Source organism: Motacilla alba, chromosome 9 (genome assembly GCF_015832195.1).
Source record: "Motacilla alba alba isolate MOTALB_02 chromosome 9, Motacilla_alba_V1.0_pri, whole genome shotgun sequence".
Classification (NCBI taxonomy): Eukaryota; Metazoa; Chordata; class Aves; order Passeriformes; family Motacillidae; genus Motacilla; species Motacilla alba.
Genome location: NC_052024.1, coordinates 19,992,750 through 20,016,260, shown reverse-complemented (window position 1 = coordinate 20,016,260; position 23,511 = coordinate 19,992,750). Strand labels below are relative to the sequence as shown.

General features: G+C 39.3%; 1 protein-coding gene across 12 annotated transcripts in view; it reads left to right on the top strand.

The window, feature by feature from the left end:
- The window catches only part of NAALADL2 (N-acetylated alpha-linked acidic dipeptidase like 2), a 409,871-nt gene that overhangs the window by 108,679 nt on the left and 277,681 nt on the right, over nt 1–23,511 (top strand). The window lies entirely within an intron of this gene.

The following is a 23,511-nucleotide window of genomic DNA, read 5'->3' as shown; positions in this document are numbered from 1 at the left end:
CAGTTACTACACTCCAACCACCACACCAGAAAACTATTAACTTCCAGTTAATGATAACAGAAAATGTTTTATAATAAACTGTGAAATAACATAATCATCTGCAAAAAGTGTAAGGATTTTGTATTAAAAAGCAATTAAACTTGGGGGGGGTTGTTTGTTTGTTTCTTTTTAAAAAATTGTAAGACACGCAATTAATTGGCTTTTGCTTTGGAGGGAATTTGTGCTTGCTATGGCATGGTTTCTGCTTTACTGCCGCTGCATTTTGGGATGTTTACATGCAGGGAGAGGCCCTTTTTCACAGGGAGAGAGTAAAGTGGAAGCTTGCACCAGCTAAAGCTCAGTGTTGTGTTGTGCTCTGGAGACTCAAAGCCACGGGTGGGCTAAGAAAGAAGGACTTCTCTCAATTTTTGGTTGAACAACAGATTTTCTCTGTTGGCTTGGTTTGCCCCTTGTCTTGCTTTGTGCAAATAACTTGCTTTACTTTTTCCCCTCAAGTCTCATTTGAGATCAGCAGCAGGAGCTCCCGTGCTCTGCAGGCAGCGCAGGGTTAAACTCCGTCAATAGCTCTCAAGTGCCTTTATCTAAGGAAGGTAAATACGATATCGATATCCCAAGGACTACTGGCAAGTGCCTTTGTGGGTTTAATTGGCTCAATTCTAACAGTAGAGGAGAGTGTTCAAATGAAATGGAAAAAACCCAAGGTCTTCTGTGCAAAAGGTGGGGTTTGAATGAGCTGAGCTAAAAATCAGGAGGATGTATAAAACCCCATGAAGGATGGGAAGTGAAAGATTGGGGAAGAATGAGGAGCAAAATGAATGTGATAATTTGCCCAGAAAACATTTGTGCTGTAGTTGTGGTCAGTTAGCAAATCTGGTAGCACCAGCCACTTCCCTTTGCACTGATAAAAGCCTCGAATCAGGGAGGAGGTTTCCATCTTCCCCAGGGTGTTCCATGTTTCAAGACAGACTTTCCCAACACCCGTTTGGCCATACATCCAAAATGCCGTGGGCACTGTACTAATAATAGGGTTATAAACCAGGCTGGAATGCGAGTCTGGATGTAGTTCTGTGTGCTCCCTCCATCCTGTGCCATGTGGAAAATCCAGGGCAGGTTTCTGGGTGAGGGAAGGATTAGTTCCTTCAGCGCCCAGTGGACAGCAGTGAAGTGAACACTTCTTTTTATCTTGTGCATTAAAGTTCAGTGTCAGTCTGAGTAGCTCTAAGCACACTCCAGAGGTGATCCAGAAGTGAAAGGTTCCCTGTATATTACTTCAATGTTGTTTCTTTTTCTGCTTTATGGCATTTCCAGCTCCTTTTATAATGCAAATATCTGTTCATACATGAATTCTCGAGTATTTGCCGGGATTATTTTGGAAGGGTTTTGTAGGTTGGTTTGTTTGTTTTTCTTTTTTTAAATGAGCATGGAAATTTGTCTAGCATAATGATTTGGTATTTGTTTGACTCATGGAAATGCTAAGTATTGTGAGGTTTCAAACATTTTGGGGAAAAAAATCTACCCCCTAAATTTACTTTAATCAAACATTATCCGAAATACAGTCTTAAGTGTGAAAGCTGAAATTTGGCTTGGAAATGCAGTGATTTTGCTTTGTTTATTCTGATATCATTACATTTTGTGTTTTTAAGGTAAGCTGTATCCTCCAGTGTTGGCATGGATGTCTTGGAGTCAGCAAACAGCAGGTGCTGACATCTGGCTCTGCTGAAGGTGGCTCTTCACATCCTTCAGGGACATCTCAGGGGTCCATAAACCAGTCTGCCACTCACCACTGCACTCTCCAGCTGAAGATGAGAGATTCCAGGTTACACATCTGGGAAATCCTGTCCCAGCCTTGCATGGTAGTGCAAGCACAGGAGTTAATTTATCTGTGACCTGAAATCCATCACACTTGGAGGCCTGGTGGTGGGTGGGAATGTGTGCATGCACAGGCACACAGGGATCTGGCTTTGCCTACAGCCATTTCCCAGAAATCAGGAGCACTCAGAACATACTCTCTGCCCACCTGGGCTCCTCCCAGAGATCAGGGCAGAGACAAATGAGCAGAGCAGCGAGGAAGGGTTGTACAACACCTTGGTGCATTTGTTCTGTGGTTACACACACAGGAGCAGAGGTTAAAGTTCACCATTGTTTATATACTTAGCTTATTACTGAATTCACCTTAAAAAAAACTTAGGGTTCATGTGTTTTGCCTTTCCAATACATGGTTGTCCTCCTAACCTAGGAAGTTAGTGGTACATCCACAGGCAATAATCATGTTCTTTCTCCAAGCATCCACCTTTGTCAACAAACCTTTCCTGAACAGAGTCTGCAGGGGTGGAAGAGGTGTTTTTATTCCTTTAGATCTACCCAAAAGCAAGAGAAAAATCAAACTGATTCTGGGACCAAAAGGAGTCTTAGTGTCTAGGTACGTGTAGCCTCAGGGTATTGTGTTCTTTGGTTTCTTTTATTTATGTAAAATTGTAGTTTTATTTCTGTCTATTGCTTTGTCTTTAATGCCAACCAAAAGGAGACATTTTGCTGGATTTAAGGTTTGTGTCCCAGCTCTGCAGCGTGGATGATTCCTGCTGTGCTCCAAATGATGAGGATAAGGTCCAGTAAAACCTGGCTTTTGTCTGTTTGTCAGCTGTTGCGTTTAAGAAACTTGGATTGTTCTTTTTTTCCCTGCTCTGAGTTTGGTGTCAGCTGCAGCCATTTGAACTGGATTGCATCTTTTATTGCAATTACAGCAAAGCTAAAAGATGCAGGAAAGAAAAATCAGCTTCATATTTCAAAAGAGATGTTTTTTTTTTTTTTTAAAGTAAAATAAAATGGGTTTTCTGTTGTCTCAGAAACAGATGTTTTTTAAACCAAATCATGAACTTGTACTCAGATTTAATTTATTGTTTAATTTTGTACCAGTCTCTAGTAAATAAACTGCCTTGGGAGCAAGTGAACTGGAGTTTTCTATATGCTGAAGTCTTGGAATGAGGCTTCTTTCAGCAGAGTTCAGCATCCCAGGAAAAGAAACAAAATTGCTGATGAAGCAGGCTCATGTATATAGATATTTGTCAGGGTTTTAAAAATGCAGCAACCTCAGTTTGCAGCACAACTCTGGAAAAGTCTGAGTAATTGAGTTCAGTCCAAATCAAATCTCAGTCTTCAAAACTCAGGCTTTTAAAAAGTGGAGTTTGTGTTGTTTTCTTTTTCTTTTTTTTTTTTTTTTTTCTTTTGGCTGTGGGACTCTGGCTGTGTTCAGGCTTTTCATCCTCACTGCCTGTGAGTGCAGACAGGTCCTAAGTGGAGGCAATGAAACCCAGCTGGTAACTTTAAATTATTTCTGACCAGATGTGAAATAGCCCACTGAAATTTTGTGATGGTCATCTTCTTTTCCTTTATGGAAATTCTTAGCTGATAAGCAAACACAAATATTTGAGAATGAGGGTTTGAACTGAACCCAAGCTTTAAAACTTCACCTGACTTGCAGTAACAACTTCAACAAATTACAGGCATTATAAGCACAAACATACGTGTTTGTTTTTGCTAAGTTTTTGCTAAATCTTTTAACAAGTTTGTCCTGACTATCAGCCTGTTTGAATTCTTCTTGAAGACGTCAGTAAAATTGTCTGCATTTCATTTAATTCACTTTATCTTCTTTGTATTTCTCATTCAGAATTGGAAGAGGGAGTATCCAGTCCACCCACTGACCCATGTCTGGCTTTCCAGGGAAAGTTGATTGTATATATTAAAAAAGGTCATGTTTATCCTATTGGAATGCTTCTGTTTGACAGGCTGTTTACAGCAATCATTTTTTCTTGTTTTCTCTTTATTTATGGCATATATGGGCTAAAAGTTATAATTGGCCATATTTTCTGTTTTGTCTTGGTTTGACTTTGGTATTTGTTTTGGGAAGTGAACATTGAGGTCTTTGAATATGCACATCTGTTGTGAAGATGGAAAACTGATAGAGGCATGATTGCTTACTGTAATAGAAGAAAATTAAAATCCTGTATTCTATGGAGCAGAATAGGAGCAGAATGCTGAGAAAGCCCATTTGAAAAAGCAGAATTTTAAATGTTCCTGGGTTGTTCAGTTATCGTTCGAAAACCCCGTAACCATGAGGCATTGCAGCCATTTTAAATTACTAGTGTATAAATGTTTAAATTATGCCAAGTATAAAGATAAGCATTTCTATTATACTTCTGAATTTGGAGATCATCAGTAACTTCCTATTCTTCATAAAGTTCAATTTCATGCAAGAGTAACTGATGTTTTCAGCTGCAGTCAGTGATGCTGGGGCTCTGCAGAGCTGTTGGGTGGTGAGGGAGAAGGATCCAAAAAGAAATAATTTAGAATAGCCTATGGTTGATTTACTAAGGTCATTGTGACAGTGTATCCATATCATGTTATTAAACACAAACATTATCATATTAGTCATTTTATGTATAATTATAACTGTATAATTACTGTATTTTATATACCCAACTTTGTGCCCATTAGCTCGTAGTCTTAAATCATTAAAGGCAGATTTTAACTTCTGTATGAATATGAATGTACTTTTTTCTTAATAAGGTCAGTCTTTTTTAAGAAAAGCTCAACATCCTGCAGATGTTGCCTATACCCATTATTAAAGTTTCCCTTTCTCCAGTCAAAACTTAATATTTCTAGACAGTTTGTCTTTTTATAATTAACTGAAATTAGGACATAGGGAAAATGTGTTTATAACCACTATATTAGTCCTATTTGAAATTATTGTCTTCTTTCCCATAATGAATCAAATTTCTAATGATTCTTCCTGCTTACTAATTTGCATTGCTGTCTGGCTGCCTTGCGTCTCATCAGAGAGAATAATCTGCTAATAGATCACCAGGAATTTGTCAGGAGCACTAGTGTAGCAGTGTGAGTGCTGCCAGGGTATGGAAATACCTGGAAATGATGGGCTCAGTCCACTGGGGGTTTCACCCCAGTCAGAAACACAATGACTGGCATCTCAAAACCTTCAAGCAAAAGATGCAGTAACCCGGATCTGTAATGGGACTTTGTGCTTATCTAGGAACCCCCTGTTTTCTGCCTGGTTCAGAGTGCTGCTCTCGTCCTGCTGTCCACCAGTAAGCAGCAGAAATGTGTTTATTTTGGTGGTAAGAGTTTACAGATTGCCTGGTTTTGTGCTGCTGTTGGTTTCCATTCACTGCGTTAACAGAGGGTTCTGACTTGAGTTGGAATGCTCTGCATGGTTAACTGCAAAAATGACATTTGCAGCCAGTGCTGAAAAAACCCAGCTGGGAGTTGGACACTGCCTTTGGTAAGGACTTCCTACGTACAGAAGTAGTACAGAATAGTACAGAATCTGGAAGAGTTTGTGGGTATTAAATATTAGACAAAAGAACAACGGTGAAGTGCTGTATTCTTAACTTCCTTCCTGTGCTTATATTGCCAAAAACCTGGTCCAGAGGAAGGTGTCCCTGCCCATGGCAGGGGGCTGGAACTACATGGTCTTTGCATTCCTTCCAACCCAAATCATTCTACAATTCCATAATTCTATGATTAATAATGGTTCATGCATTAAAAAATTAAATAAGTTGTGTTTAATTTTTTTTTTTTGGTAGAAGCCCAGAGACTGCACAGAAGTTAGAGGGATGATTCAGTCTTCATCCAATACAATAATTAAACCCAAATTTAAAACAATAATTGGTCATTAATCTTGGAAAAGACAAAATTCTGAGAGAAACAACAATAAAATGTTTTTTCTGGAGTAAGGATTTCCATTCTCTCTATGCATTTGCAATAAAGAATGAAAGGCTTAATGAATGTGGAGAAAGGAAAAATAAGAAAATTTGATGATAAGTAATGTCTCTGTGTGATTGCATGGCATTTGCTGTCCAATTGGGCTCTTATAGCTGTGAAACATGGTGAACTATAAACATTTGAAATAGTCTGAAGTTTCCAAGCTCAATACTATAAGGAAAAAAAAAATATTAGGAGCTGCTAATCCTTATTTGGCTGGTTTATTTTCCAGAATTGAATACTTGGGGGAGAAGAGAGTGTAGCATTCAAATGATCATAGAACCATGGACAGGTTTGGGTTGGAAGGGACCTTAAAGCTCATCCCACACCTTGCCCCAGGCCAGGCTGCTCCAAGCCCTGTCCAGTGTGGCTTTAATCACTTCCCTCCATCCCCAGCCAGGCCTGTGCAGGTCTCTTGGCTGCCACAGCACCAGCGAATAAAGAAATTTGAGTGTTTTCACCCATGTAGTTTTACCCTCTTAACCAAGTGTTAGACAATGGGATGAAAAATGACTCCTTTGCTATTTCCATTGTTGCACATATCACACAAATGACAAAGCCTTAGCTTGTCATTATTTCTTACAGTTTAATCTTGCTCTTGGCAATATCAGGGTGTAAAAACTATGAAAGCATATTGCATTCTCACTCTTCAATTTTTTTTTCCATTTTTTTCCTAGCAGATCCCGAGCACTATTTGAAGTTTGAAATATGTTTTTTAAATCTGTCTGGTAGGAATGTTGATGTGTCCTTTCCTTCCTAACTTTTGAGCCAGCCTGGCTGTTTGTTGTGTTGGAGGGGGGGAAGAGAGAGGGGACTTTGTCAAAGAAGCTTCATAACTTGATCATGGAGATGTTTGTTGTACACTGCCTGCATTAGGGGAGTGTTAAACACTCATTAGGGCTCTGAAGTGTTCTTCATTATGAACCTGGCTGCAGCTGGCATTTGACTTTTATGTTCCATGTTTTGATACAGTAATAAAAGTGTAAATTACAAATGGGAAGATTCTAAGAGCAGGAATAACAAACAAAATAGTATTATACAGTTCCTTTCCCAGGCAAAATATTTTTGTTCTCTTTCCCTGTTCAGAGACAGAAGCTAATCCTACCCAAGGCACTTCTGAAAGTGCTCGCAGAAGAGATTATTCCACAGGGACTCGACTTGCAGTTACAGCTCAGAGCTAATGTGACACCATATATTAAAGTGCTGTAGCTCCACTGAGCTGCAGCCCAGTGGCACCTGTCTCTGGGAAGGACAGGTGTGTGATTGAGAGGATTTTTTTGTAAATCTGAGCCTCAGGTGACACATCTGGATCCTAACAGGGATGTCAGTGATCTGTTGTCACATTAGTAATGCATCAGGGCCCTGGAGCCCAGCTCCATGTGTCCCTGCAGGATCCCACACTCCTCAGACTCCCAGGATGTTGCACATTTGTGGCTGGATTGAAACCCAGTGAGTCTGTGAAAATGAAAACCCTTTTTTCACCCTCCTCCAGTTTTTCCTCTTGAGTCGTGCTTCGTGTCAGGTTCAAGATTATTTCAGGTTCTTGTAAGGAGTGAACTGCTCTGCGTTATTTTTAACAATGCAGGGATCTAGTAAGCTTCCTAAAACATAGCCAGGGCTGACATACACCTTGTAAGTGTAAAGTTACTACAAACCCTAGCATCTCAAGGCTGTTTTTATTCCAACACTTACTTGCCTGTTCAAAGGTCACTGTGGGCTGTGCCTCTCTTGAGAAAAGTGTTGTGTGCTGGGTACACAACATTACACAGAGTTTTATTCAAGACGTGCTGATAACAGACTTGATTTGCTGGTTTGCTGGATGCTGGATCATGTTTCCTGCTTTGCAGGCCCTTCAGAGTAGAAATTGGTCTCATTTACTTCAATTTAAATGTTAATGATCCTCTTTTTCTCAAAGCAAAGGGAAATATGCACAATCACTCTGGAAATAGAGATATATTCTCCTGACAATCCCAGTACTAACTTTTTTATAAAAATCCTTTCAAATACTTGTTTTACTGCATGGTATTAAACTGTTTCTTATGTAGAAAACTTTTGAAAGTCATTGATCAGAGTTTAGGACTCCAGACCCAATTTGACAATATATGTACCTATATGAAGTAGTAAAATGAATAAAAATTGTTTGCTTTTGTTGTTGTCAGGTTTTGATTTACCCTGTCAGGGTGCTCCTGTGCCTTTCATGTCCCTCCCAGTTTTTATGTTGCATTTATGTTTATTTTGCAAGACAGAGGGAAGATTTTCCCTCTCTCTGATGAAGTGGTTTGTAAAGTTAAGTAATTTTAAGTTGTGTGCTAATAATTCACTGAACACTCTCATGTCTACCATCTCATATACAGGAAATGCTTTGTACATTTTAACCTAAGAAAATACATCTGCTTTCTTTTAAAATGGAAGTTGTTTCTGTTTATATTAGCAGCTGAGGTTGCCAGTATTTTTTTATTTGTCGTTCAAATATTTGTAATAGGCAAAGGTGCCTATAACAGCTATAATTACATCACTGCATTTGCTGCTTGGAATATTGTTTATTGGCTTTGGATTAGGTGTCTTAATTACTTGATTGCTGTATTTTGGATTTGGATTAATGTCTCTTCATTTTTGTGGCATTCCAAGTATGATTAATATCTGCAAAACATATTGAAGTCATTAGGCTTTAATGTTCAAAATTGTACTTTTTTTTTGTCAAGATGGAAGAAAGTGTCAATAAGAAAATAATTTTCATTTCAAATGAGTGCTCATAAATATGTAAAAATTAAAAAGCAATGAATTGTTTTTATGAATTTTAATGGCTGGCATGGTGCTGCATTATGCCGAGAGAACGAGTGGCATAAATTACAGTAGTCTATTAATTCATATAATTTCTGTAACTCATTTCATATGTGCTGGTTGTGCCTGTGTGCAGCCTAGACAAGCTGTTGTCGCACACATCGTGCGTCTTTTCCCACAACATTGAAACTCATCCACACTAAACTGGAATGTGGTGGCAATTTCAGTATCACTGATCAAAGCTGTAGCACTTCTTTGTAGAGCTCGAGGAGGGGAGGTTTGCTGTGTCTGCTGAGTGGTGTAAGAGAAAGGATGTAGCAAGTACTGAGACATTTTAATGCTGTGTTGGCATTACTGTGGTTTCCTGGTGCCTTTTAATTACATCAAATTATTCACTAAGTTAAATAAATGTTAATGTAGAAGGTAACTGAGTAAATTATAAAGCCTTACCAATTGGTAACATTTCATTCTGCATCTCCCTTGCTGAAAGGGATGTAGGTAAAGGAGAAAGTGGTATTGACAAAGTGGTGTTAATGCTGTGTATAGTTAGTTCTTCTACATCTGTGCTAGGGGTAGAGTACTGCACATGGTAACAGTAAGCAGTAAAATCCTCTCAGCATTTCAAGGATGAATTAGAGGGTGATAAAAATGTGTAACAGTTTTTAATAGACACCAGCAGACAGCAATTCAGTGTCTTCCTCTGAAATCTCTGATCAGAGCAAATGGTGGTGTTCAGGGCAGAGCAGGACAGTGGGTATAGGAAGGCAGGTGTTAAATGGAAAGGTCACAGTTGTATCTGTTATTAAAAGAAATAAATATATAAATCCTCATTCAGGAGTTGCTGTGGTTTCAGAAATAGGTTTGAGAAGCCCCACGTGCTGAGCTGGGGAGGGGATCATGGACTGAGCCTCAGAGACTTCCTCCAGCACTGCAGGAGCAGGTTCAAAGCAGAGTCCTGCTGAGCTCCAGCTGGAGAGGTGCTGGTGGGAGAGAGCAGAGAGGGGGGCAGCTGAAATGAGGCAGTGACTTAGAGCTGGCAGAGGTGTTTGCAACCTGGTGGCCACAGACCCAGAGACAGTGGACCCATCCAGGAATTTTTGAGGGTAAAAAGAAAAACAGAACTGTCAGATAGCCTGAATTTACTGTACAGGGGAGAAAATGGACTGAACTGGCAGGAGAAAACTTGTAGGGTCAGTAAACTGGAAAACCACTTAGAGCTTAAGTGCCCAGACCCATCCTCAGTGAGATTTGCAGCAAGATTAATTACTAATAACTGATTGGATGCTAGATTCTTCCCTACCAACACTTTAATTAACTGCAATTAAAATTGTCAGTTTGGATTGAACTTGGTACTGATGGCTTCCCGCAAAGTTTTATCACTTTGTAAAGGTACTGTGCCTTTTTGATTAAAAAAATAACTTCCTGTGAAAAAGAAAGACCAGAAAAATTCTTTGTCCAGCTGCTTTTTATTTTACCTGTCTTTAATGTGAAAATTAACCTTTGAAAGGTATCCAACTTTTGCAGAAAGCAGAAGCTCCATTCTCTGGTGTATTCAAATGTGCACAAATGGGCACTGCAGAGCAGGGAGCTGGAAATCAAATATCATGTCACAGCTACAAAAGGTTATCACACTCTGTTGTACAAGACCTTTGCAGAAGTTATTTTATTAAAGTATTAACTCAAGACGCTATTTAAGATTATTCCTCACTTCAAAGGTAGTTAAAATAATATAGTAGAAATTGAGTCTAAGCACTGATCTATGGGTTTAAATCAGTAAGTTACTGAAATCAGAAAACTCAACAGGTTCACTAACTTTTGTTATCCCTGAAGATTAACCTTAATAATTTTTTGCAGCTGCGAGAAAATGCAGTCCACGCTTTCCAGTTGATTTAAATAAAACAAAATTATGTCCCCAAAAATATATTCCTTTTGGAGAAAAGCTCTTCCTTTCCCTCCTCTCCTGCCTGTGCAATTCAGTGTTGGGCAGCAGCACAGGAACATTTCCAAAGTGGAAGTCACGTCTAGATGCAAGGCTGGCTCATCTGGCAGCAGGCAGGGTGAAGGTCCCAGGTTGCTCAATGTTTGTGTACGTGTCTCCAGTTCATTTCATATGACACGATGACAACATGCCTCTCAAAACAAATTTGTTTCATTGGAATTCAAATTCACGTGGTGCAGGAAGCTGTGGTGCCCAGGAGCAATGCTGGTGCATAACCAACTGCAAATATTTTCCAAGTATAATTATTCTTTCTTTTAGATAATGTTCACAGAGAAATATGTCTTTCACTTTCTTCCAACCAAGGTGTTGGTTGGTCATATAAAAATAGATGTGTTTTCATTCTAGATATCCATTTAGTAAAGACACTTAAAAGTCAGTGGCCTAAAGGCATTTGTTTCTTCCTGCAGCAATTTTCAAGATATGCCCTTGATTCTTTACTATGTCTTCTCCCAGGATTCCAGTTCACTCCTTATACCAAAACAGGTCTTCCTCCTTGTCCTCTTAATTTCCTTTGTGCAAATTGTAACCCCTAGAAAAATAGCAAACACACAAAAGAGTCAAATAAAACAAATCTACCAAGAAAATCTATTAATAAATGGAAAACCTAAATATATTTTAGAAGTGAGATTATTATTTTCATTTCACTTGTGCTTGTTTTTGTTTCCTGAAATGGCTGGAACTAATATCAAAGGTTACGTGCAGTATGAGTAGACTTGTGGGGTTTGTTTTTAGGAAAGAGAAAGCTCTGCAGCATGGAGATAAAATATAATGTAGTAGTTGCTAAGGTAACTGCATGCTTTTGTGAATAGTGGAACAAATTAGGTGGGCAAAGCATCTGTAAATTGTCAGTAGGTGGGTTAGAGCAGCCCTCAGCTGCTGGGTCTAACCTCTTTGGACTGGCCAGGGAAGCCAAGGCATGATGATCACGAGGATGAGGATGATCCTGTAGAGCTCCTACTCCTGTTCCCTCCCTGGGGAGCAGAGGCTGGTGCTGAGCCTTCAAAGGGCCTGTGAGCAGGGATGAGCCTGGCTGGTGCGTGAGGATGAGAGCTGTTTGCTTTGTTTCCCCTGGAGTGATGGGATGGGGGCGTGTGGCAGCTGCCATCGATGCGCGTCTCCAGCAGCGCCTGCTCGGAGGCTCCAGGCAGAGCTCTGCAGCGATGCTGCTGCAGGGGATGGCACCCACGGGCTCTGACACCTGCTGCCCTGAGCCTGCATCAGGGGTGGCCAGTGCTCCTTTACAGCCTGTCCTGGAGGTGATTCTTGATCGAGTGCACTCCTAAAACAGACATAGAGTCGGTCCCTTTGAAGGCTGAGCAATCCCACCCCAACGCATCCTGTGCTCACACAGCAGCTGAGTGTGTGTGCAATTCCCTTTGCTGGACCTCACAGCGTGGCAGCTGCTTTCTGGATTTCACCAGCTACCTCTGCCAACTGCTGGTGACCACTAGGGCATGTTTTGAAAAGGTCTGAAACATAAATGTTACGGACTGAAAGCCTGGTGCTGTTATGTGGTTACTTTAAAGAGTGATGGCTTGGGACTCCAGTCAAAATGTGGCTTGCATCTACAGAGAGGTAGATAAGATTTTATTTGGGAGGAGAAGCTTGCTGAATTTCTGGCATGCTAGAAGCTAAAGACTGAAAATGAGAGCAGTAAGAATAGCAGGTACCTTAATGGCTCCAAATCCTTTAACAATAAAAATGATTGTCCTCATTGCCATTCATAGCAGGGATTATTTTCCCAGGAGAGTATCAAACAAGCCAGGTATGTCTAGATATCAGTGATTTTATGTGCCCAAATTTCTGAGCATCCATTTCTGGGATGAAAAAAGATCCTTTTTTTTTTTATTTCCCTACCCTTGACTTCCTGTTGTTTGGTACTTTCCTCCCACTATCAGAAGTTGGGAGCAAGCTGTAGCTCCAGCACCAAACACAGCCCATGGTTTGTCATGTGAAGCAGCTTTTCCATGTGAAACTGGGGCCAGTACATACCTGTAGAGCTGCACCTCTTTTGGCTTAGATTTAGCCCAGCTGGAACACAAAGTATCTTTACTTGGTGGATCAGATGCAGCAGTGGGTCAGATTCACTGTTAAAAAATAAAAAAATGTGTACAGAGTTACTTCATTTTAAGTCCGTAATGGTATTTACCAATTAGCCATGAATAACCAGTTGAAGGATTTTATTTGGCTTGTTACAGTTTTGATTCTCAGCTGGAAACACAAATATAGCTTCTAATTTTCCAGGAGGCTTAGTTCGTTGGTGTTTTTTTGGGGTTCTGTTGTTTGTTTTTGTGTTTTTTTTCCCCACATGGAAACTCCTGCAGTTGCTCTTACTTGAATAATTTTAATGAGTGATTTTTTCAGCCTCTGGAAATTTTGACTGTTAGGTTTTGTGTTTACTTGTGTAAATTAACCTTCAAAATAAGCCCTTTTGCTACAGGACATTACTTGTTGAATCTGCCTAATCAATTCAGGAGATTGGAATAAATAAAAATGAAATTTAAATTGGGAAATGAGGCATTGACAGCACTACAGTGGAGTTTGGGTTTGCTGGTCTGCACACAGTTTCCAAAATATTCTGCAGAGTGCAACTCCGTAGACAGGAAGAAATATATTTTAGAATTAGGTAGGTAGCATTTTATACAGAATTATTTGGTCTTTGACTATAGACTGTCCAGATGAATGAAATCTATTTGTCCCAGCTCAGAAATCTCCTCTATTTCATTCCTTCTAGCTCAGTGATTACCAGAATCTCATTTTGGAGACACTTTCAAATGCAACCACCTGTGCTCAGAATTGGACCAGGGGATTCTTAAAGATTTTATAAAAGCTACAATTACATTGGTCTGACATTGCTTGCATCCTTTCCTAGGGTGTTTTCCACTTCACCTAACTAACTTTCTGTCCCTCTTCAAGCTACTTGCAGTCAGAATTGCTTTTTACAGTGAGATTTGAGACCATAGAAGAAGGAGTAAGTTATAAGTGTGGGGCCTCATGCAGCCTCATCATTTTTCATCCTCACTTTCCCAAAAGTGAGAAGAGGAGGAGATGCTGAAAGCTTTCCCTTGGAGGGCAGGGCTTTGGACAGTCTATTAAAAATACAGGCAGATAAAGGAACAAAACCCAGTATCCTGCATCTCTTGTGTTTTGGGTTTTTTACGTGGTAAATGCCAATTATGTGCACTTCAAAATTGCACATCCTGTGTTTCTGTGCTTTGTAGCACACACATCCAAACAGCATTATCAGAGTGGGGAGACAAACGTGGTCATAAAATATGCATCTTTATAAATATATTATTGTTTCCTCTCTCTTTTAAAACACATTTATCTGGAGAATTTACTTTCATGACATCCCTCTTCTCCCTCTTCAGTGAGAACATTGATTTCTCCTCTCTAGGCCTCCCTCAACCGTGATGGTTTTCTTTCTTTGCAGTCTCTGCTTCCCCCAGTTGTTTTGCTGTTCAGAATTTCTCCGTTTCTTTCTGGAAATCTCTTAATTACCATGAGCCTTTAGTTATTCTACAACTCCAGCAAGGAGTTGAGAGGTTAAATGGTGTCAGTTCATGGCAAACACCGACACCTGCATAAGTTCTGCCAACTTTTGGATGAGTGGTGATTATTTCTCAGAAGAAATCTCAAAGATTTATTGAAAAAGTGTTCTTTTTCTTTGCCTCTGCCAGGAATATCCAGTCTACTAATAGCTGTCAGTCTGAAACAAATTTGGGACGTATCCATAAACCACATTTTTGACCCATTAAACAAAATGGATGATTTTACATATTTAAAAAAAATCATCTTTATGGACAGCAAATTTTTTTCAGAAGAATTGGATTAATTTTTTTTTCTTTTCAGCCATAAAGGCTGTTTGCAATCTGTCAGTGGGAGAAGTGAAGGAGTTGACCAAACATTGGAGTTTAGACATGATAACTAAAACTAATACTCTGGTTTTCAGGAAATAAAACAGGTGGAGCAAACCCACCACCACTGAAAGTGTGACAGAAAGATCTTATACTGCAGTGATAAATATAAAATATGTGGGCGTAAGATGGATGGAACAGGGAATTTTTTCCGTGCCTGGTGACAAGGGGCTGCCCTAGTGAGGAGAAAGTATGACAGAGGTGTGTATCCCTCCTTGTGTGTGTGCAGTTCCTAAAACTGCAGCAAGGTGTTGGATCTCTGTCTGGTTTGGTTTTCCCATGTAGAAGTTCTCAGCTCCTCAAGTCTTTGACATTCTTTGGATCAGGCAGATTTTTTGCATGTAGAAAGTAAAAAAAGAGATAAAAAATCCTCATAATGGTAGACATGATAATCATAGTGACAAATATAAAAAAATATCAATTTAAAGAGAATTCAGACCAGTTGTGGATTTTAATCACAATCATGGCTGGTTTTGACAAACAATAAAAATAAATTCAACTGGCAATTTAGTGTTGCTATCAAATTGAACAAATTCCAGGAAAAAAAAACAACCCCTCAGCTTATTATTTCTGTTTCTGAAATTCATAACAGTAATTATAGTTACAAGGGTTTTGATGCAATGATAAATGTACAATGGATCCTAATACATTTGTCCAGGGCATTCAGCTGGCTGAATGCTGGATATGGCACTGAAATACACCTCTAATGTGAGGCACCTTTTTTACAATGAGAAAGTGAAGTTTTCTTTCTGATGTATAGAAAAGCAGTGCGGTATTTTGTGTGGTTCTTACAAATAAGAACATAGTACTGGAGGAAAAACTTCTTTCTAATATGGGCAGTGGGCAGGATTTCAGAGGATTTAACAGTAACTGTGTCATTTCACACTTAGCTATGTTAGATGTTTTCTAACAAAACATTTTAGATGGAGCCATAATATTTTTGAAAGGTTGAAGCATGGGGAAAGTTGAATTTGTGCTTGAATATAATGTACTGAAAAAGGGATGCCCTCGATGTCTAAATTGGCTGCTAGTTAGTTTTTAAAGTGCATAAACTCCCCTCTTCATAAGGGAGTTGGGAGGCACTAAAAGCAATTCTGTTTCTGGAGGGATATTAATAAGTACCATGCATTCCTTGGAATAATCAGTTCATGGGAATAATTTGGCAGTGCTGAATTATTTACAGGCTGGTATTCTCAGTCAGAGATAAACTGCTAAGATATATTTAAAAACAGCCAAATAACTTGTGCTAATAATAAATGACATAAGTGAAATCATTGTCCAGAAGATTTTAAATGTTTGCAAACAAGGCTTTGCTCTTGTTTACCACACCTTATGAACTGGAATCTGAAGCTGGATTCAGGTGGGCATGTGCTTTGAATGCTAGAGTGGAGTGTTTGAGAATAAGCTCCTGCAGTGTGATTGTTATTGTGGGCACGTGTTGAAGATTTGTGATGCAAATATGTGGAGTGTGGGGCTGAGATTAGAATCAAACCCATGACTAAAAGGCCAAAAGCTGAGATAGTGCAGATCTAAGGGTCATGAACCTGGTGTCTTATGGGGCTTTTATTTGCTTACAGTCCTGGGATTTTAAAGCTGTTCTCATACCTCTGAATCACTGGCTGGAAAGCTGAAAGGATGGAGCTAAATGTAGAGCAGGGCAGGACTGCAAGGCCTTTGGGGAGTCAGGGATGACAGGTTTAAGATGCAACTGTGGTGCTGCTTGTGTTAATGTTGGTGTATTGCTGATACTGTGGGATAGGTATGAAGGCTCAGAGAGGTTTTGGTTGATAGCAGAAGTCCAGCAGATGTGATGGGCAGAGACTATTGCTGTTAGGATACCCCCAGCTCACACACTTCATAAACAACATGGCTGTGCAAAGGGAATAGCTTTTTCTAAGAAAAATTCCTGTGGATAATTTAAAATAGGATAAAAGATGTACTATTATTTAAAGTGCTTTACTAAGTTCAGGATCTTCTCTTACTGCTAAAAATTCAGAGAAGCCCTTTTGACCTTCCACTGTTTAACAGCTGTCAGTGGCAGAGGCATTACATTCATAAGCAGTTCTGCAGTGCATCTCACAATACATCCCCGATTTATATTAATACCTTTGTGCCCCAACCTGAGTCACAGCTCTTTTCCAGTTAAACATTCACTTATGGGTGGCCTAGAGAAAAGTTAATGAAATGCAGATTTCATTAGCAGCAGTGGAACGTGTAATTTGACTACTGAAATTAATGCTCTTGCTCACTTAAACCCACACCTCTGGCCACAGGAATTGAATGTGTTTGATCTCTGAAAGTGCTTCAGGAGGATAATTGGCTGATGGATTGGAGGGAGCATCCTGAGCTGGGTGGTACTGTGGGTACCAGGTGAGAGGAGCACGTGCCTGGGGACTCAGATGACTTCCCTCTTTCTGCTGTGTCCTTGGGACTGGGTCACACAGAATCACAGAATGGTTTGGGTTGGAAAGGAGCTTAAAGGGACACCTTCAACTGGAGCAACTTGTTGAAACCCCCATGCAGGTGAAAGCTCACATCAGGCATCGTCTGAGTGTGCTGATCCCAGCAGGGCCCACCTGGGGACACACAGTTATGGGTCAGCTGAACACAGGGGCTGCAAAACAGGATTTAAAGGGCTTAGAGGGAAAGCAAGGTCAGACTGGTTTTGGTTTTCCTTTACAAAATGTTTAAAAATTAACTGAATGTGGCTATCTGGTAGGAATAGCAATCACTGTTTAAATACAGGTAAAAAATAGTTGTGTTGTAGAATGTGTTCTTTTGTAGCATTATTTTTTTTATTGTTCTCTGGACAATAGAGGTCTCCTTCAAAGATGCATCTAAGCCCATGTGGCAATCCTTGCACGTTTGTCTATTTCTACATCCCAGTGAAAAGAGGCATAAGACATAAATCAGTGTTCTGTCTCCTTCTGACTTGCCTTTAAATTTGTGCATTTTTAGTCCATTTAGTCCTTTTTAATGACACGGATTCGTGTGGTGAGGCTCTTTGTAGGTACAATGTTTTTGTGTTTGGCATTAGCCATGGAGAATGTGCTATTGGCAGAGAAAAAGGAGCCCAACAGCAGGTGGAGCAATGAACTATTTACAGCCCTGGATTGTGATATCACATGTGCCTCTTTATTTTGTACTTGCTCCTTCTCCTTTTCCTCACTTCATTCAGATCAATTGTCAAACATCTGCCTGTCAAAAAAAAAAAAAAAAAAAAAAGCTGCCTTTCTATTTGGAAGATTAATTGGGTTATTTCAGTCACAGGAAAGTTGCCAGCTCGTGTAAAAATGGGAGGAGAGGGGACACAAATCCTAACAGCTATTGATTAATAACAGATGTATACTCAACAGGATGGAAGATAAACTGCTCTTTCCAGAGATTTGATGGATAGGTGCTTGCTTCTCGGTTTCCTGGGGAACACTTCAGGCTCCTCTGTTGGGCTGCTGAGGGTGTTACCTAATGAATTTCCATTTATTGCATGATAGTGAGCATTGATCAGGTCTCTGCTGCCAGTCAAGCTCTGCTTCTGCCTCTGCCAGCCTTTCTCCAGTAGTAAATAACAGCTTCCAAAGATTGTTTTTCCCTGTTTCTTTTCTTTTCTATGATTTCTTTCTGCTATTAAGGACTGACTTGAAATGTACATTCCTAGAAAAGATCAAATCGTAGAAAAATCAGCCCAAAGAGCATGCTGTCTTTATCAATTACTTTGTTTAATGTATAAAGTGTCCAGCAGAGTGTATAATCCAGTGTTTTGGTCAATTAGTAAATCAATATAATCCAAAGCAGATTTATAAACTGCACACAGACAACCTGGGGAACGGGGTCTTTAACGCCGATTGCATCAGCCAGCATGTCAGAAGTTATAATGACAAAAGGACTGGGGAGAGAGTAACTAAATGCTGGATTGCTTTGTAATGCCAGTGTGAATAAAAGGCTGCTTTCATACACAATGTGAGGAAAAAGCATCCTGGCCTGCTGTAGGGCTTTTGTGCCTCTGTGTGTGTTGGCTGTGTGTGGATAGATGGCCACAGCGACAACATAAAGAAGCAAAAGAGGTTGGTAGAGGAAGTAGTGGGGAACTTCATGAACCAGTAATTCCTTACTCACTTGCAGAGGTATCCTAAAGTGCTGCAAATGCTCCCTGTACATCATGCACCAAAGAAATGAATCAGGTTTTTGTTCTCCTCTCTCATTTGCATTGTGCTTTTTTTGCATTGTAAAATTAATGATTGATGTTGTTTTGCGTGGATTTGAGCTGTGTTGGTCTTTGGATGAAATCTGGATTTATTTTCAAAGATTCCCTGTCACCTTTTATCCCTGCAAGTGTCCTGGTATTTCTCTTGAACTGGAAATCATATACAACTTCATTTCAGTCCTTCTGCAGACTTATTCATGTGAAGGCCACAGTACTTGCAGTTTACTGAGCTATCAAGAACTGTATATATAGTATTGTCCAGCTGGAGCTTAATTTTTTGGTGGGTTGACAGGAATTTTTCTGGTTGTTATCAACAGCAGTCAAAATAAAATAAGTCTCCCTCTGCCCTGAGAAAGTACTGGGCTTTTTCGGTTTGGTGAGCATCACCAGCAACACCTAGTAGTATAGCCCTCCAAATTGAAAAAAAGTTTAAAGGACAAATTTTATCCAGATAGCAAATAGCTGTTTGAAATCCAGCTCTCTACCCTTTGCTGTGGGTTGTGTGTGGCATTTTTGCTTCATCCTTTCAGAGCTTTTTGCTGTTACATACGTGAAAACTGTGCTGCTGGGTCACTGCACCCCAAAGGACAGGCATTTAAAAAAGCACCTGCTCAACCTCTAGTTGAACTTTTGACCAAAGTCCCACCAGCATCACTTCTGGCACTTGTCTTTCACCAGGTATTGCTACAGCAGGTGACTGAATTGCAATGCTCCCTAACTAAAGGGTGCCAGGATAAAGGGAAAAGGCCACAGCACAGTGTGAAAGTGAATCTTTTGTATGATAAATTATACTTTTTGTTTTTCATCACATAAGTCAAATTAAAATTTCATAAGGATTTGTATTAGTTTCTAAATTTTAGCAGCTGTACAGCTGAAAGAAATGCCTGTAAGCAGAGAGAAGTTAATTTAATGAATTATTTGAACACATTCCTTATCCTCCCCACGATGCCCCTTAGATGTGTGTACTGGGCACTTGTTGATGGGAATGGACTTCCCTTCTGCTGCCAGAGAGAAGTTGGCTGGAGTACCCATAACCATCAAATTCCTGAAAATTTCCTTTTAGCTAAAGTCAAAAATGTCTTCTTACATGTGAAAATTATATATGGAATTACATATAATCAGTTGTTTTAATTTCTGACACATCACAACCTGTGTGTGATTTTTTTTTTTTTTTTTTTTTTGAGCATAGACTCATTTAGGCTGGCAAAGGCCTCTAAAACCATCAAGTCCAGCCATGAACCCAGTACAGCCAAGTCCACATTAAACCATGTCCTTGAGTGTCATAATGCTGCCAAATACAGCAGGATACCATTTGAAAGAATCTTCTTTTTACCTAGAAGCTGAGGAAATAATGGCTGTCAGAGTTGAGTCACAGAGGTAAATATTAATGAAAGATCTCCTGTAAGCCATTGTAAAGCCTCCTTGGAAATTCAGTCATATTTCCCTCATTAGCTGGAAGCTCTTTTGTCATTTGTGCAGTAACTTGCACTTCTGGAGGAAAGTAACTTTTTCAATGACAGTTTAAAGGAATCTCTGTGTCGTGTGTTCTTCTGTAACTCATTTCTTAAGGATATATCTCTCTCCGTCAGTCCCCACATTCTAAGCAATATTTAAGATATACTAGTCCCACGTATCATCATGTTTTAGAAAACACTACAGATGTTCTAAAACTTCTGGGCAATTTTCAGGCATGTACAGAGAAGTACCATTATTCGTGTGCAGAGAAAATCATTGGTTTAATCACCTTGTCTTTTGGGGCTTCACTGTCTTTGGATGCCTCCTGAGAGCTTTCCTGTAAGAGCATCCTCCTGGCTGGTGGCTCCAGCCTCTGCTGGATCTGCTGACAGTCCTTGAGGTTCTCTGCACTGTTGTTTTTCCTCCTCAGCACAACCATACCTGCACTTTGAAGTTCCATCCTGTTAACTCAAGACATTGTCTTCTGATCTCTTACAAAAAAATAATAAGGAAAATACAAAGGTCTTCCTGATTCCAGCTCCTCAGGCTAAACCACCTGCTAGCTGCAATTACCCCAGGCTTTCCATCACTGGGATTTTCCCATACCACTGCACTTCAAAGCAAAGATATTAAATGTTGCTCTGTTCTAGTGATTAATTGTAACATCGTATAATGCAGTTGCTGGCTTTTCTTGTCTTGCTCAGAGCTTCATGTAACTTTGCCTGTTAATTAATTTAAAAGTTTATATTTGATTCGAGATTTTCAGAAAATGCCAACGTAACAAAGGCTGAGTAAGTGTTTTCATCCATTTTGAACTAAATTCTGTCCTGAATTTGAGTGTTTTCTAAAGGAATTAATGATTTTAATTTTTTTTTTTTAATTATTATCCTGTGAGATGTCTGGGAACAAATAATCTATAGTATGTCTTCTGCTTTTTGGAGAATGTAAGCAGTTGCTCACAGTTCCAACTCTCCTTCAGGGTGCTTAACCAAAATGCACTTTGTGGGCTGATTGTGGGGCTGTGGGACTGGACCTCTAAGGGTTCCTTCCAACCCAAACTGTTCTATGGTTTCTGTTCTGTCTGTATCCTTGACCCTTTGTTTTATTCACACATGATAAGGGACAACCGTTAAGCTTTGAAAAGTAAGGGCTGTGGTTTTTTTCACTCTGCAACACCTAAAATAACAATAAAGAAAGGAACAGAATGGTATTATTTGATTGGTACAAATAAACACAGAATATTAAAAAAGGAAGGGTGACGATAACAATATAGAAAGAAAGCAGCAGAAAAATTACAGGTTCAAAAAAAAACCCAAATCCTATCACTTGTTAGCAAGTAAAACTCCACTTGAAAAACTTTATGGTGTTTTTACATCCTAAAATCTCATTCTAAGAGGATTAATTAGAGATAAGATCAGCCATAGAATAACTGTGTGCAGACCTGAATCCAGCTGACTGCACATGTGCCTTTCATTCACTCATCACCAAGAAACAGGTCCAACTTTCACTTAGTCATAGCAAATTCAGATTTTAGAGATAATTTTTCCACCATTCAGGAGGAGGGATTTGCTGGTGAAATGCAAGAAGAAATCCAGATTTAGATTATAATCTGCATTGCCACCAAATGTCATAAATATATGGACAGAAGATAAATGGGCAGTTTTTATAAATCTGCAGTGGAACTTTATCTCAAAAATAACATGAACCTGAATGCTGAGTAACGAAGAACTGACAAGTTCTTGTTTTTTTGTTTTTTTTTTTTTTTTTTCTTATGGTACTTATATTTTCATTTTAATTCTTCTGTCAAGACTCTACACCCCGATCCCAGCAGGAATTAGGTCAGATTTGCAATTTCTTTTCAAGCTGATGATATGTAGTAGCCTTTAAATATTGCAGGAGTGACACAGTAAACCTGAGCTCCCTGAGCACCTCCTCACTGGTGGGAAATTTGTAGGAGATTTTGGTGTGTGACTTGATGAGCTTTCACTTTCCTCTCTGTTTTTGTCAGTGCGGAGTCTTCCTTATTTGAGTAACTTCATTACTCTCTTTGTGACAAATTAAATTAAAATTTTTTGCCTATGCCAGGCTTCTAGTGGTGCCTAAAAATAATTACAAGACCAACAGCATAATGTCTTTCAGTAATTGTTAAATATGAGTCAACTGACAAGGCTAAAATAAGAATCAGGCCAATTAAACCTCTCTTTGAGGATAGTGGTGCCTGTAATTAGAGATGCTCAGGAAATGTTTCTCCCTCGCTCCCCACCAGTCCCCACCCTTTTTCTCCCACAGGAAGATGGGAGTGAAGGGAGAGAGCACCCACCTCGAGCATTTTAGTGCTCACATGGGAATCTTCAGCAGCTTCTGCAGAATTCTGAAAGCTTTTAGTGAGGTTTTTAGAATGCATTTCTGAGAAATGTCTTGCCTTTTTTTTTTTTTTTTTAAGAACCAGTGCTTTCTGAAAAAAAAAAAACATCAAAAATATGCTTCAATAATGCACTGTTTGTGGTGGTGGAGAGGGGATGTTAAAGTGTCCTAGTCAGAGAATTAAAGACCTGTGATTTGGAAGTGCAAGAACAATGCTGCAGGACTTCTGCTCTATTGTCTCAGCAGTCAGTCTGTGGGAGCTTTATTTTAAAAATAGAGTGATTTACCTCTTTCAAAATTGCTTATTTCTCATTAACTGGTGAGAAATTACATGATGAACTTCACTGTGGGTGGACCATAATCTTCACCTGCAGCTCAAGGTGGAACACACAGTTTAACTTCAAGCCAGGAGGCTACTTAAAATAGAGAAAATAAAGTAAATAAATAAAATAAACAGAGAACCTGAGAAAGCTGTGTGTGGCAAGAGGGAGATGCCTGCAAGGAACTTTTGTTCTGTGTGATCCTCAGTTTAAAAAGTTTGCCAACTTTTTCTAATAGGCTAAACTGTATTGCATGCCATAAGGTGGTTGTAAAAAAATTAGTTGTTATTCTTTTAAAATATATCTACATTACTTTGTAATTTAGTTTCTCACAACAGCAGACTCTTGTTTTAGTGAGACTTCAAATGAATGCAGATTCATAAAATGCAGATTACGACCACTAAGGAGATATTTCTTACTCTTTACTAGGTATTTCCATTCTTCACTGTTTGCATCCTTTATCTAACCAATTTCTATCTTAAGGACTGTAATTTTCTCTCTGCATGGAGAATTGCAAACCTTGTCCATTTCAAAGATATTTGGCTTTTGCCTATTTTGGTGTTGCTTCCTTTCACCCTGACTTAGTGATACCTAAAGTGTGTGTTTTAAAACTCTGAATACAATGCTGAAGGTAGGAAATAATATAAGACTTTGTCTTCAAAAACAAATTCCTATTTGTGAAGTGTTGAACCTCGCACT